The sequence below is a fragment of the Cavia porcellus genome, unplaced genomic scaffold (genome assembly GCF_034190915.1).
Source record: "Cavia porcellus strain 051 isolate PalLab524CR breed Dunkin Hartley unplaced genomic scaffold, mCavPor4.1 scaffold_13, whole genome shotgun sequence".
In the NCBI taxonomy this organism is placed as follows: Eukaryota; Metazoa; Chordata; class Mammalia; order Rodentia; family Caviidae; genus Cavia; species Cavia porcellus.
In genome coordinates, this window is record NW_026947496.1 from 5,667,602 (window position 1) to 5,683,389 (window position 15,788).

The 15,788-nt window shown below is 39.8% G+C and overlaps 1 long non-coding RNA gene across 1 annotated transcript; it reads left to right on the forward strand.

Moving 5' to 3' along the window:
• Positions 1–10,482: 10,482 nt before the first annotated feature.
• On the forward strand, positions 10,483–14,726 carry LOC134478453 (uncharacterized). Its single transcript, XR_010051073.1, has 2 exons — positions 10,483–11,025; positions 13,760–14,726. It is a non-coding gene; the product is annotated as an uncharacterized LOC134478453 (long non-coding RNA).
• Positions 14,727–15,788: the final 1,062 nt, after the last annotated feature.

Consider the following 15,788-nt stretch of genomic DNA (forward strand, 5'->3'; position numbering starts at 1 on the left):
CTGCTAATTTTTTGATTTTTCCCCTTAATTAAAAAATAATAAAAAATAATAAATAATTTTTAAAGAATAAGGGAGAGATTGAGATAAAAGAGGACATAACAACATAACAATACAGGTCAAAGCATGACAATTTCAGCAACCATGTGCTTCATCACCAAATAACCCGGCTTAGTAGTAGTTACCATAGTGTCTTTTTCCTTGAAATATTTGAATATAAGTTCATATACTATAGCATCAAACATATCAAAACAGTGTAAAACCATACAAGTGGACAAAAGTATTGTAGGGTATTTAGAACCAGCTAACAGAAAACAAACAATGGTTTCTATATTATTTCTTGACCTATAACAATTTTTGTTTATACTATCACATATAATAAAATCCAGCAAGATACAAAATGCTATAACCAATGGAGACAGAAGAGCCATAGTTTGGTGGGGCTTCAAAACAAGATGATATTAAATCAGCACTAGCTATTATGATGACTTGTTTTCTTCAAAATAGCTATTGATTTCATCACAGGCAATAATATCAAGCAGCCCAGAATAAAGCCATTCCAATTAATAAGTGAAAAGTTTACAAGGCTTCAAGGCCACAAAATGGGGAATTATGATTACCACATACTTTTATATATTTGAATCATTTCTTACACTAGGGAAACTATTCAGTATTCACACATGCAAGTTTGATTTATTTCACTTATGAGTATGGTCTCAAGCTGCACTCATTTATTTATAAATATCTCAACATGATCCTTCTTTATAGCTGAGTAGTACTCCATTTTATAAAAATACCACAACTTTTTTTATCCATTCCCCAGTTGATGGACACTTGAGTTGTTTCCAAGATCTGGCAATTACAAATTGTGCTGCTATAAACATAGGTGAACATATATCACTGTGGTATGCTTTCAGTTTTTCTGGGAATATGCCTAGAAGTGGAATAGCTGGAACAAATGGGACTTCCAATCCCAGGTTTTTGAGAAATCTCCAGACTGACCTCCACAAAGGTTGTACCAGTCTGCACTCCCACCAACAGTACAGGAGAGTTCCTTTTTCTCCACAGCCTCTCCAGCATTTGTTGTTGTTGGTTTTCTTGATCCTGGCCATTGTTTCAGGAGTAAGATGGAATTCAGTGTGGTTTTAATTTGCATTTCTCTATTGACTGATGATGATGAATGTTTTTTCATGTATTTATTTATTTGCCATTTGTATTTCTTCATCTGAACTGTGTATTCATCTCTGACACCCATTTTTGGATTGGATATTTGAATTTTGGGGGTCTGAGTTTTTTTAAAATTTTTTATGTGTTTTAGACAAAAGTCCCTTGTCTGAGGAGGAGTTCACTAAAATCTTTTCCCAGTTTGTGGGTTTTCTTTTCACTATGCTGGAGATTTTTTTGACATGCAGAAACTTTTTAATAAGAGGTGGTCCCAGTTATTGATTCTGGGAAGTGTTTCCCATGCAGTTTGAGTCCTGTTCATGAATTCTCTACCCACCCCTTCAAGGTCTTCAAGGTTTTTACCCAATTGTCTTCCAATAGATTTAGTGTTTCTGTTTTAGTATTCAGGTGTTTTATATTTAGATTTTAATTTAGTACATGGTGATAAGCATGGGTCTAATTTTAGTTTTTGGCAAATGATGAGCCAGTTTTTCCAGCACCACTTATTAAAGAGACTGTCATTCTTCCAGTGAACCTGCTTGGCTCCTTTATCAAAGATAAGGTGGTTGACTTCCCAGGGAACATGGTGGACAGATAACAGCAGCCAAAGATTCTCTCTGAGATTGCCAGCTTAGAATCCAGGAACAATGTTGTGTGAGTAGTCCTTAGCAAGAGGAGATGTACTCTGCTGACCCAAGAATGAACTAAGCTGAGAGAAGCCAACTGGAAATGCAATCCCGACGCTCTAACAGAAACAGATAAAATCTCAGTGAGGAAGCTGGAACCCATGCCTCTGGAAGCCATGATTTGAATTTCCTGCTGCTGTTGCTGCGTCCCAATTGGCACAACAGGGAGAGAGATGCGTGAAAGCTCTGAGACTGGGAATCGGCAAACCAAACAGAATTGATAGGGAGACTGGCAGAGAGCCCTGCATTGACCTGTGGTGAGTGAGAGGAATGGGGACCCTTTCATAGACTAGGAGGGACTGGGCAGACTAGCCAGAACAGGACGCTGCAGTGACTTTAGTCACATATTCCCCTCTCAAGGGGGATTGGTGGGGAGCACTTGGTCTGGTGACGCTGCAGACTAAGATCCAGTAGGCTAGCCCAAACCAGGTCCCAGCGCCTGGCAGTGCACCCTAGCAGTGAAGCCTTCAGTAGGTTGACCCTGAGGGGTGGGCCCAGCAGAGTCTACCCAGGTTTGTATCTCCCTAGTACACTGCAGTTGGTGGGAACACCTAGCCGACAGATTCAAACAAACTGTAACCAAGAAAGAAAGAAACTGGGCCTCCTGTATATGCTTGTATGGAAGGAACAACAAGTATGGTAAGAGGGAGCAATAAGAAAGGGTCCTCAGTCCCCAATCCTGAGAACACTGATGCAGGAAAGTAACTGCAAAGGGGAATGAAGACAGAAAATGTGCAATATCAGACACAGCACCAATAAACATAAAGCGATATCTCTGGAGCCTCATAGACGAGTTCAAAAATGAAGTATTTAATGAAATAAAGCAAGAAATAAGTAGAATATTTAGAGAAATGCTAAGCACCGCCCAAGAAAAAACAGATGGTGGAATGGAAGAACAGAAAAAAAGGGGAGAACTGTTTGATGGAGAAAATAGAGAAAACATAGAATATGTGAAGCAGGTTCAAAGAGATTACCAGGAAACTAAAACCTCTATTGAAAGCTGGCATAGCAGCTTGAAAGAAGCTAAGGATAGATTACCTGAATTGGAGGACAGACTTGTAATATGGGAGCATGAAATGAAAAACTTCTTAAAAATGACAAGAAAACACACAGCAATAATACAAAGGCTAGAAGATGATAAAAGGATCTATAACCTAAGAATTAAGAACATAAAAGAAGAATTAGGGCCACAAACAAATGAACTACAAAAGCTATTCACAGAAATAATCCAAGAGAATTTCCCTAATTTAGCAAATTTCCCTAATTTAGTAAAGATACTCAGATGTATGAGGCATACAGGACTCCAGCCACCTACAACCCAAACAGCTACAGCCAGGCATATAATAATCAAAATTCTAGAAATCCAATATAAGGACAGAATATTAAAAGCCTTCAGAGACAAGAAGCAGATAACTTACAAGAAGTAGGGAACACCCATCAGATTTACAGCAGACTTCTCGACACAAACCATCAAATCACAAAAAGCATGGGGGAAATAATTCAAGCTTTGAAAGATAATAACCTCCAGCCAAGATTGATATATCCTACACAACTGTCCCCAGAAATTGATGAAAAGACAAGGCACTTCCAGGATAAAGAGGAACTAGGGGAATTTGCAACCACCAATTTAACTCTACAGAGAATACTGCAGGATATTCTGAAAAAGAAAAATACCAAGATTCCAGAAACAGTGGCAGAGAGGCCACAATGAATGGAGCAGAAAGCAAAATGAAGAAGACAAACTGACAACGAATGACAGAAAAAGAGCTCAACAGAAATGAGGCAGAGAAGGTTGGATGGTAGGAACAGCTATTTTGGAGAATACAAGACATCATAATAGGTAATGCTGATTTAATATCATCTTGTTTTGAAGTCCCATCAAGCTTTTGTTCTTCTGTCTCCATTGGTCTTAACATGTTGTATCTTATTGGATTTTACTATATGTAATAATATAAACAAAAACTTTTATAGACAAGGAGATTATACAGAAACCATTGTTCATTTTCTGTTAGTTGATTCTAAATACTCTGTAATACTGTCATTCTCTTGAATGACTTTACATTGTCTTGGTATTTTTGATGCTACAGTATATGAAGTTATACTCAAAGATTTCAAGGAAAGAGACACTATAGTAACTACTTTTATGTTGGGATTATCTTGTGGTGAAACACTATTTTGCTTAAATGGTTATGTTTTGACCTGCGCTGTTTTGTTGCTACACCCTCTTTTATCTCAATCTCCTTTTTTTATTATTCATTTTTATCCTTTTAATTAAGGGAAAAATAAAAAAATAGCAGCATATACTATAGTAACCCACTTTGATTTCCAATTAACTTGATTTGAAACCCTGTATTGCTCTCACCATCTTGTTTTGACTGATTTTCCTCTATTCTGTTTTGCTTGATGGTACCAAGTTCAAAAGTATAGGCAACAAGTATGAAGACAATAAGATTAATTATGCCCATTCTGGTTGACTATTATCTTCTTTTGAAATCATCTAATGTCTTCTATGTTTTGGTTTTATTGGTTTTATTCTTTACTGTTTTGTTCAATTTTATTATAACTGATGATATAGGCAATTCTTTTTAAGATAGCAAGAGGCATTATGGTAACCATTGTTGGTCACCTTGTATTTTGTTTTTCATTATGTATTATGTCCAGCCTTTTGATTTGACTGACTCTGTCCTGTTATATCACAGTTGGTTTTACTCTCTTCAAAAAAAGGTAATAAGAACAGTGGGAGTAATAAAACCCAAAATGTGTAATTGTCATTGTATAAATGAGAGGAAAATAAAGTGCTCTAAAGGACATAACTGCATGTATATTTAAGTGTGTAAGATAGGTAACCATATTACTGAGTTTTATTGAATCATTGAACAGAACTGTTTTCAGTCTCACTGTTTGAATGTCCACTGCATATGCTTTAATTTTGTAACTAGAACAACTATTTCTAAGATGACAATATGTAATCTATTAATAAGTGATTTCCTACTGTTTATTTTTTCTGAAATTCTGTATAACTTGTACCCTTTTTCTGTTTTTTTTTCTCCTTAAATAAAATTAAAAAAAAGATAGGGTGGTTGAGTGTTTTTGTAGTTGTGGTTGCACCTTCTAATGTATTCCAATGATCTTCAGCTCTGTTTTGATTCCAGTACCATTTTTACTTTACTACTGTTGCTTTGTAGTATAACTTCAAGTCAGGGATTGGGATGCTTCCTGCCTTGCTTTTGCTGCTTAGAATTGCCTTTGCTATTCTAGGTCTCTTCTGATTCCAGATGAATTTTAGGAGAGATTTCTCTAGATCTCTAAGGTGTGTTGATGGTATTTTTATTGGGATTGCATTGAATCTGTTTAACAGTTTTGGGAGAATGGCCATTTTCACAATGTTTATTCTTCCTATCCATGAGCAAGGGATGTCTTTCCATTTTCTGAGATCATCTTAAATTTCTATTTTCAGTATATTATAATTTTCCCTGTATAGGTCTTTCACTTCTTTCGTATGAATAATTCCTAAACACTTCATTTTTTTGGTTACTAGTGTGAAGAGTGTGGCATTTCTTATTTCTCTCTCTGTGATTTTGTTGTTAGTGTATAGGAATTCTATTGATTTCTAAGTATTGATTTTGTATCCAGCTACATTACTGAATTCATTTATTATATCTAGGAGTCTTTCAATGGAGTTTAAGGGTTCTTCTATGTAGAGTATCGTGTCATCTGCAAACAATGATAATTTAACTTCTTTTTTCCCTATCTTTACCCGTTTTATTTCTCTCTCTTGTCTAATTGCTCTAGCTAGTACTTCCAGTACTATATTAAATAGGAGCAGTAAAAAAGGACATCCTTGTCTTGTGCCTCATTTTAAAGTAAAGGCTTTCAATTTTTGGCCATTGTGTGATACTGGCTATTGGTTTGTTGTACACTGCCTTTATTATATTGAGGTAAAGACCATCTATTCCACTTTTCTGTAAAGTTCTTATCATGAATGAATGTTAGACCTTATCACAAGCTTTTTCTGCATCTATAGAAATGATCATGTGATTCTTACTTTTGGCTTTATTGCCATGGTGGATTACATTTATTGATTTACATATGTTGAAGCATCCCTGCGTGCCTGGGATGAATCCCACTTGGTCATGGTGTATAATGTTCTTGATGATTTGCTGCATCCTATTTGCCAATATTTTATTGAGGATTTTTGCATCTGTATTCATTAGGGAGATTGGTCTATAGTTCTCTTTTTTAGCTGGGTCTTCTTCAGGTTTGTTATAGAATTCTGCAGCGAATCCATCTGGGCCTTCTTTGTAGTTAAGGACTTAATTGCATTTTCAATTTCATTAATAGAGATTGGGTTATTCAGAAGTTTTACATCCTCTTGATCTAGCTTTGGTACTTCATATGTTTCTAAGAATCTGTCTATTTCTTCTGTGTTGTCAAACCTTTGAGAATAGAGGTTTTGAAATAGGTGTTGATGACCTTCTGTATTTCTATAGTCTTTAGTGATTTCACCTTTTTCATTTCTTATTGCATGAATTTGAACTTTTTCTTCCCTTTTTAAAATAAGGTTGGCTAGGGGCTAATCAATTTTATTTATTCTTTCAAAGAATCAACTCTTTGATTCATTGATTCTTTGGATTGTTTTCTTAGTCTCTATTGTGTTGATTTATGCTTTGATTTATATAATTTCCTTACTTCTTTTGGCTTTGGGCTTGACTTGCTCTTCTTTTTCCTAGCTGTTTGATGTATAGCATCAGGTTATTTATTTGTATTCATTCTGATTTCCTGATGTGGGAACTCAGTGTAATAAATTTTCCTCCGAGGATGGCTTTCATTGCATCCCACCGATTGTGGTTAGTTGTATCTGTGTTTTCATTTTCTTATAGGTATTAATTTCTTCTTTAATTTCACCTGTGACCCTCTGATTACTCCAGAGTGTGTTATTTAGTTTCCATGTGTTTGTGTGAATTTTGTAGTATCTTTTATGATGAATTTCTAATTTCAAAGCACTATAATCCAATAATATTCAAGGGATAATTTCAACTCTTTTGCAGTTATTTAAATATGTTCCGTGAGCTAATATATGGTCTGTTTTAGGGAATGAGCCATGTACTGCTCAGAAGAATGTGTATTCTGATGTTGTTGGAATGAACGCTATGTATACGTCTATGAAGTCCATTTGTTCACAGGTGTGATTCAGTGCTGTTTTTTGTTGATTTCGTGTGGTTGATCTGTCCCTTGAGGTCAATGGTGTGTTAATACTTATTTTATATAACCGGGTGCTCTGGAATTTGGTGCATATTTTTTAAAGATAATTATGTCTTCCATTTGGAGTTTTCCCCTAACGAGCATGTAGTAACCTTCTTTGTCTCTTCTGATCATTATTGGTTTAAAGTTCACATTGTCTGCAAACAGAATGGCTACTCCTGCTTTTTTGGGGTTCCTGTTGCATGAAATATTGTTTTCCATCCTTTGACTTTTAGTCTGTGAGTATCCTTCTGGGTTATATGGGTTTCTTATAAACATCATATGGTTGGATTTTGCGTCTTGATCCATTCTGCCAGTGTGTTTCTTTTAATTGGTGCATTGAGACCATTTATATTAATGGTTGTAACTGTTATTTGTTGCTTTATTGTTGACATGTTATCTTTCTTCTGTTGCATTTTTACCTTTCTGTTCTGTTTAATTATGTGCTTTGCTTAGTGGTTTTTTCCTTTGTGTATCTAAACTGTCTTTCAATATTTTTTGCAGGGTTGGTATGGTGATCATGAAGTTCTTCAGCTGTTCTTTGTCATGGAAGTATCTTATTTCACCATTGATTTTGAATGATAGTTTTTCAGGGTACATCAGTCTAGGTTGGAAATCATTTTGCTTTAGAATCTGGAATACCTCACTCCATGCTCTTCTTGACTTTATTGTTTGTGCTGAGAAGTCTGCTGTGATTCTGATAGGTTTTCCTTTATAAGTGATCTGTCTTTTCTCTCTGACAGCTTTTAATAATCTATTCTTGTGTTGGATTTCTGGGATGGTGATTATTATATGTCTAGGTGTAGTTTTATTTTGGTTATGAATATTTGGAGTTCTACATGTTCACTGAATCTGATGTCGGTTTCTGATCTCATGTTTGGGAAATTTTCAGGTATTACATCTCTAAATATCCTTTTGACATCCTTTATGTCATTCCCTTCTTTTTAATTAATCCCTATCAATCTTATGCTGTTTTTCTTTGCATCGTCCTGCAGTTGTTGAATTGTTGTTTCCTGATTCTTTCATAGTTTAAAAGATATTTCTTTTCCTGTTCAGTAGCTGCAATCCTATCTTCAAGGTCTGAAATTCTATCTTCACTTTCATTGAGGTGGTTTTACAGCTTTCAGTGAAATTTTTGATTTTCTGTATATCTCTGCGTATCTGCATTATGTATTCTGTTTGTTTCTTTTTTTATGATTGTGAACTGGATGATTCTTTTTTTTATTTAAAGAAAAGGGAAAAATACATGGAGATAAAAAGGGTAGAAATAATACAAAATTACAGAAAAATAAATGGTAAGAAATCACTGGTTGATAAGTTACATATTGTCATCTTAGAAATAGCTGTTCAGGTTACAAAATTAAAGTATATAAAATGACATTCAAAAAGTGACACTGCAAACAGTTCTGCTTATTCTGTTTGTTTCTTATATTGTTCATTTAGGGATTGTATCTTTTTGTTTAGTTCCTCCAATTTTTTCAAGTGTTTTCTTTAGATATTTTCAGCATCACTTTCATTTCTTTTATCATTTCTTCTTTTACCTGGAAGATTATTTCTAGTTTGAATTCCTTTAAAGCTTCCTGGAGTTGCTTGTTTATTTCAGTTGCTATTATGTCTGGTATTTCAGGTGTATGGCATACATTTTCTTCTATTTACATCGCTCCTATGGTTTGTTGAGATGGGCTGGAGGTTTGAGGTTGTAATTTGTTCTTTTGCTTTGTCATTTTCCTATATTTCTGTGTTTCAAATGTTATTCAAAAGCTTCCTCAGGTTTTATTGGAAATCTACTTCTATGCCCGCATCTCCTGGGACTCTGGAACCCAGTTCCCCCAGGCCGCTGGGCCTATGGAACCCGTGGTGCTTGCCTGCTTGCTTAGAACTCCACAATTCTCCAAGTGCAGCTGGAATGGAGAGATGGATGCAGGCATCTCAGACCTGCCCAGCTGTTCCACTGCACCCAGACTGTGCGAGGGTCCCAACAGGCTGGGTTCCAGGGAAAGTGGGCACCCGCGTGCTTGCTTAGAAATCCACAGTTCTCCAAGCACAGCCGGAATGGGGAGATGGATGCCGGCACCTCAGACCCACTTAGCTGTTCTACTGCACCTGGAAGCATCATCACATCTGACACCTGTGGTGTGAAAATGGAAATCATGTTTCTGCTAACTTTTCAGCTGTCTTGTTTTCCCAGTCAGTGCAATAACAGTAATGCTGCTTTGGTCCTTTTCATCTAAAGCTGCTCATGTGTATGTTTCAGACCTGGAGAGGATTTTATGTTTTCACAACTAGGAGCTTCTATGTCACTTTATCAATGAGAAATTGATGTCACACTATGACCTCTACTTCTTACAGATAACTAAGGGAATCTGTTAGCCTTCTTTGCACTGAAGGCCTCTGAGATCATAAAATGCACAGAAGTATGTTTGACCACAGGATTGGCTTCACTTGGTGTGATGACTGCAGGACACCAGTTAATATTCTGACCTTGCCTGCCAGGCAGAAAATTCTTCATTACATCAGAGCAGCACAGGAACAGGACACTGCTTCCTGTCCAGCACAGAACAAAATTGTTTCTAGCTCAGCAGTACTGATTCATAATCTAGAATAAGAACTCATCAAGTGTTCAACCAGAGACTGGAATTTGTTAAAAACCATGTGATTAATGCATCTCAAAACCCTGAAGGCATTTTAATGCTTTCTGGTTCTTTTTGTTTCTGTGTCTGTGGTCCAGGGCTCCCTACTTTCACCTGCTCCCTCCTACTTTCCTCAAACTGAAAAGCACTGAGTCATACCAACACCAGATGTCAGACACTCAGTAAATGACACCCTTTTCTCCCTGAATGATGTCAAAACATCAGAGGAGAACAAAGTAAATTCTCATCCCGTATGTCTGCTTCTATTTCACATTTCTGTCTTCCACAGCTCAATACTGGTTCATGTAATTTACTAACTGCTCACCCCTCACTGCTGCTTCACAATTTTCAACATCCCTGGCCATGCCTGTGCCTGTGTGTGTACCTTCAGCTAGGACTGGATTGGTCTCGCTGGTTGGTCTGCCAGCCACTGGCCAGCTTTGCCTCCAGTGTGGAAGGAATCTGACTGTGGGCTTGCAGAAACTGTTTTCAAAGAAATAATAGAAATGGAAGAAGAGGGATCTCTTGCAAATGAAAAAGGGACAAGTGGTGAGGTTTGTGAGTGACAGCTGATAATGACAGAAGTCTCCATCCCGTATCCTGGTGCCTGCTTCTTCTACACCTGACTGGAGGGCTCAGCCCCTTCTCTCTCCCCAGGGAACCCAGCCAACCGTCCCTCCAGCAGCTCTTCTTCTGCAGCCAGGGCAGCTGCAGGCCTCAGGGGCAGAAGCACTCACCTGTATGATCTGTGTTGCTGTGTAGGGAGCCGAGTGACAGGCATTGCTGCCTAGATGTCTCTCTCTCTCTCTCCTATGGGCACTGCGTCTGCCTACATTAACCATAATCCTCTTCTGCTTACGTCACTTATCTGGATGTGATGGTAACCCTGTTGTATTCATCTGTTTAACCTCTTCCTGTCCTAGCTCCCGCCCTTAGCCTATAAAAGGTGTGATGATTTTCTCAATAAACCGGAGGCTTGATTGGGTTAACATCAACTTGCCTTCGTCTCTTTTTGTCTCCCCCATGTCTTTTATTTAATCCCCGTTTCTCCTCCAGGAGTTTCGAACTTGTTGATCTGCAGGCCGGATCAAGTGGCGCTCAGCGTGGGAGCTCCTGGCACGGAGAAGTTAACGAGGGAGCCGTTCGAGAGACAGCCGGCTTAAACCGAAAGTGAAAGCAAATTGAACCAGAGACCTCGGCCGAGGAATGAGTAAACTGAATCAAGGATTAAAGTTTAAAGCAACAGGACATTAAATCAAGTGCCGAGACCTGCGCAGACGACTACCCGACGTCCTGCCCGAGTCACGGTGAGTGAACGGCAACCCCATTTCCCTTTCCCGACATGGGTCAAGTATTGAGCGAACATGAACTGTTCGTCGGAGGCCTTATAAAGGCATTAAAGACAAGAGAGATAAGGGTTGAAAAACAAGAATTATTACAGTATTTTCAGTTTATTCATAAGGTTTGCCCTTGGTTCCCCCTAGAGGGTTCTATAGATACCAAGAGGTGGAATACAGTAAGAGATGTTTTAAAAGATTATTATAGAGTTTTCGGTCCAGAAAAGGTTCCTGTGACCACCTTTACATATTGGAATTTAATTTCTGAGCTGCTTGCCCAGAGGCATGCAGACCCTCAGGTTGAGGAGACAGTTATACTAGGTGAGGCTGCCTTGCGCGATTCCATTAAATCTACCTCAAAACCATCCTCAGAAAAATCTGAAGCCTCTGATTTCTCAGATGCAGAGAATGATGGCCTGTTAGAGGTCCTTGTACATGGTGATCTGCCACCACTTCCACCTGTTGACATGATCAGCAGGTCCCAGGATGGCAGCCCGCTACTCCCTGTGCCTCCATGGCCAATTGGGGATTCATATAAGCCTTTAGAAACAACCTTAACTCTGAAAAGCTTGCAGCCGCAAGGCAGCTGGTGCAGGACCAGTTAGATGCAGGCCACATTGTTCCTAGTAATTCCCCTTGGAACACACCTATCTTTGTTATCCGGAAAAGGTCAGGAAAGTGGAGGCTGCTACAAGACCTTAGGGCGATAAATAAGACAATGGTCTTAATGGGGCCCCTACAGCCAGGCCTCCCCTCACCCAGTGCCATTCCTTTGGGATTTTTTAAAATTGTCATAGATCTTAAGGATTGCTTTTTCTCTATTCCTTTACACTTCATGACTTCCAGAAACTATTGGGAGACATTAATTGGCTCATACCATTTTTAAAACTAACTAAACATGATTTACAGCCCCTTTATGCACTGCTTTGGGGAGACATAGATCCAACTTCCCCCCGAGAGCTTACACCTGATGCCAGGAGAGCGCTCAGTAAAGTAGAAGAGGCTATTGCTCAACAAACTGTTTCCTTTATGGACTACAATGAGCCTTTACAGTTTCTCATTTTTAATACAAAGCTTTGCCCTACAGCAGTGTTCTGGCAACAAGCTCCCCTCATGTGGGTCCATTTACCAGTCTCTCCAAAAAGAACACTTTTGCCTTATTTCCAAGCTGTCTCAGACCTAATAATCCAGGGTAGAAAGCTGGGAAAATGTTACTTTGGCAAAGAACCAGATATTATCATTCAACCTTTTACAAAAGACCAAATAGATTGGCTACTTCAGAGTACTGAAGTGTGGCCTATTGCCTTAGCTTCCTATTCAGGGACTATTGACAATCATTACCCTCCAAATAAGCTAGTTGACTTTGCTAATCGTCACTCATTTATATTCCCTAAAGTCACAGCTTCACAACCCCTTCCGGGTGCCCTGGTTTTATTCACTGATGGCTCATCCTCTGGAAGAGCTGCTTATGTATCTCAAGACAATGTTTCTACCCTCCAGGCAGATACTTCCTCTGCACAATTAGCAGAGTTAGAAGCTATTCTTGCAGCTTTTGCTGCTTACTCTGACCAACCATTTAATTTGTATACTGACAGTGCTTATCTTGCCCAGTCTGTTCCATTATTAGAGACTGTTGCTACTATATGTCATGCTTCCCCAGCTGCAAATCTGTTCAAACAATTACAATGCTTCATACGGCTTCGCCGTCATAAGTTCTTTATCGGTCATCTGCGAGCTCATTCCAACCTCCCAGGGCCTCTTGCCCAAGGAAATCATTTGGCTGATGTTGCTGTACGAGCACAGGTTTTTATGGCTCAGGACTCCAAGGTGTCTGAGGCTCAACAAGCCCACCAGTTACACCACCTCAATGCTCACACCCTCCGCCTTCTCTACAAAATTACCCGTGAGCAAGCCAGACAAATTGTAAAAAATTGTCCATCTTGTGCTATCCACTCACCTGTTCAACACCTAGGAGTCAACCCTAGAGGTTTAATTCCTAATGCCTTATGGCAAATGGATGTTACCCATTTCAATGAGTTTGGCAATCTAAAATATGTACATGTCATCATTGACACTTATAGTGGCTTCATTTTTGCCACTCTCCAGACTGGAGAAGCTGCTAAACACATTATAGCCCATATGCTGTCAGCCTTCTCAGTTCTGGGATGTCCTCAACAGCTCAAGACCGATAATGGCCCTGGCTATACCAGTACCTCCTTTGCTCAATTTTGCAAGAGCCTTAATATCCTCCACACTACAGGTATACCTTACAATCCTCAGGGACAAGGCATTGTTGAACGTGCGCATCGTTCTCTTAAATTCACCATAGATAAAATAAAAAGGGAGACATGGTACCCCACCCAGGGGTCCCCTAGAAATGTCCTTTCACATGCTCTTTTTATTTTAAATTTTCTGACCCTGGATGCTTCAGGCTGCTCCGCAGCATCTCGGTTTTGGCATACTCAGACTCAAACACGGTTTGCATCTGTTTTATGGAGAGACCCACTAACCAATGTGTGGAATGGCCCTGATCCAGTCCTTATCTGGGGACGAGGTTCAGTGTGTGTTTACTCTCAACAAGATAGAGAAGCTAGATGGCTACCTGAACGCCTCGTAAAGCAAGTAGACAGTTCTTCAAAGACCCCGTGTAACGCCCAGGAATAATGTTATTTCCTGAGGCACAATCCCCTGTGTTCTCTTACAGGTGACACATCTCCCTGGAGCCTTATGCTGCTTAACCAGCCTTCTTGAGCCACACCACACCCATGGTGGATTTTGACCCCTGCCAAACAGACTGCAACTGCTGACAGCCATGCACAGAACCCCATGACTGTGGAAGAGGCTCTTCTCGGTCTGGAGGAACATACGCCAGCCAAATAGACTGCATCCAGTGTTATACAAGGCATGCTCCAAGACACAGGAGAATGACTTCATACAGAGACACCAACAAATGACTGTCAACCCCTTCTCCTTGATTTTGGGGGGGGGAGAGTTTTTCCCTTACCTAGTCCCACTTTTGGGTCCCCTAGCTGACCTATTGTTTCTCATTTCTGTGAGTCTTGTATTTTTCAGAGGATTATGATGTTCATTAATAACCGGACAGACGCATTTATGGCAAAGCCCATTCAGGTACACTATCATCAGCTGGAGATGACAGATCAACAAACCTACAGGGAAGGAATTCCCACGAGTGGCCCATATGATGATGCGGCCTGACTGCCCTGGGGCAATGGACAGGCAGTCAGAGACGGGCAACTAGGACATGCATGTTAATTCCAACGGCCACCTAAGACAGGCACAGGACCAACTGCTGTTCTGCAAGCCCATGACGGGTAAGGCCTGGTTGGGTTCATGCAATGAGGTCCTTGACCTAAGACAGACGCTGTCCTCACAGGGCCTGCCATACTCTTAATTAAATAATATAAAAAGGGAGGAGATGTAGGGAGCCGAGTGACAGGCATTGCTGCCTAGATGTCTCTCTCTCTCTCTCCTATGGGCACTGCGTCTGCCTACATTAACCATAATCCTCTTCTGCTTACGTCACTTATCCGGATGTGATGGTAACCCTGTTGTATTCATCTGTTTAACCTCTTCCTGTCCTAGCTCCCGCCCTTAGCCTATAAAAGGTGTGATGATTTTCTCAATAAACCGGAGGCTTGATTGGGTTAACATCAACTTGCCTTCGTCTCTTTTTGTCTCCCCCATGTCTTTTATTTAATCCCCGTTTCTCCTCCAGGAGTTCCGAACTTGTTGATCTGCAGGCCGGATCATTGCTGGCCCTGTGTCAAGTCTCCAGAGTGACTCAGCCAGGCCCTGTTATCCCTCCTGAGTCCCAGGGCTCCTGGATGACTCTCTTTGCTGTCAAGATGTTAGCAAGGATCATGAGCTTGTGCTTCACCAGGGGAAAGGCCCTCTCTACTCCATCACCATTCTTGAGGCACAGTTGTGCCCTCTCTCTGATGGTCTGAAGTATGATAGTACTGCAGTAACATAGCATGTGAGTCATCCTGATGATGTGTTCATGACATGGTGCCCCAGGATTTCCATCAACAAATTTTCATCAAAAAAATCCCACATTCAATGAACAGTGTCTTGCTAAGTACTTGCTGTCTTGGTCACTTTTTATCTAATTGCTGAGACAAACTACTTGATGCCCAAAAGTAGGGAAGGAGAGATTCATTTGTCTCATACTTTTTAGAAGTTTCAGCCCATACACAGCTCCCTTCAGGACAGGGTGGCATGGCACAGGCTCAGCTGTTCATTTCAGCCCCAAACAGCAAGAGCAAACAGCTCAAAAAAAGAGGAAACATCCCTTCCTCTGGAATTACTTTATATATTATTCCAGATCCACCCCTGCTGCACGCTGGGTGGGTGCAGGACTCACACCACCAATCCCAGTGCTAGAAAATGAATCAAACACAAACCTAGATTCAGCCACCTCCATGACTACATGAGACTAAGGTGGCCTCCTAGATACATAACATTCTACTCTTGGGCCCCCAGAGACTGATACCCCTCTTTTATCTAAAAGATAATTAGTCCATCTCCTAGAGTTCTCAAAGTCCTAACAGTTTCAACATTGCTAAAAAGTCTAAGCCCCAAGTCTGATCTCTGACATCTAATGCAAACTCTAAGCTGCAAGGTCCTCTAAAAATGAATACAAAGTTAAACACTTCTAATATACAATAGCGCAAAATAAAAGTTACCCTTCCAAATGGTACAAACAGGGGAAT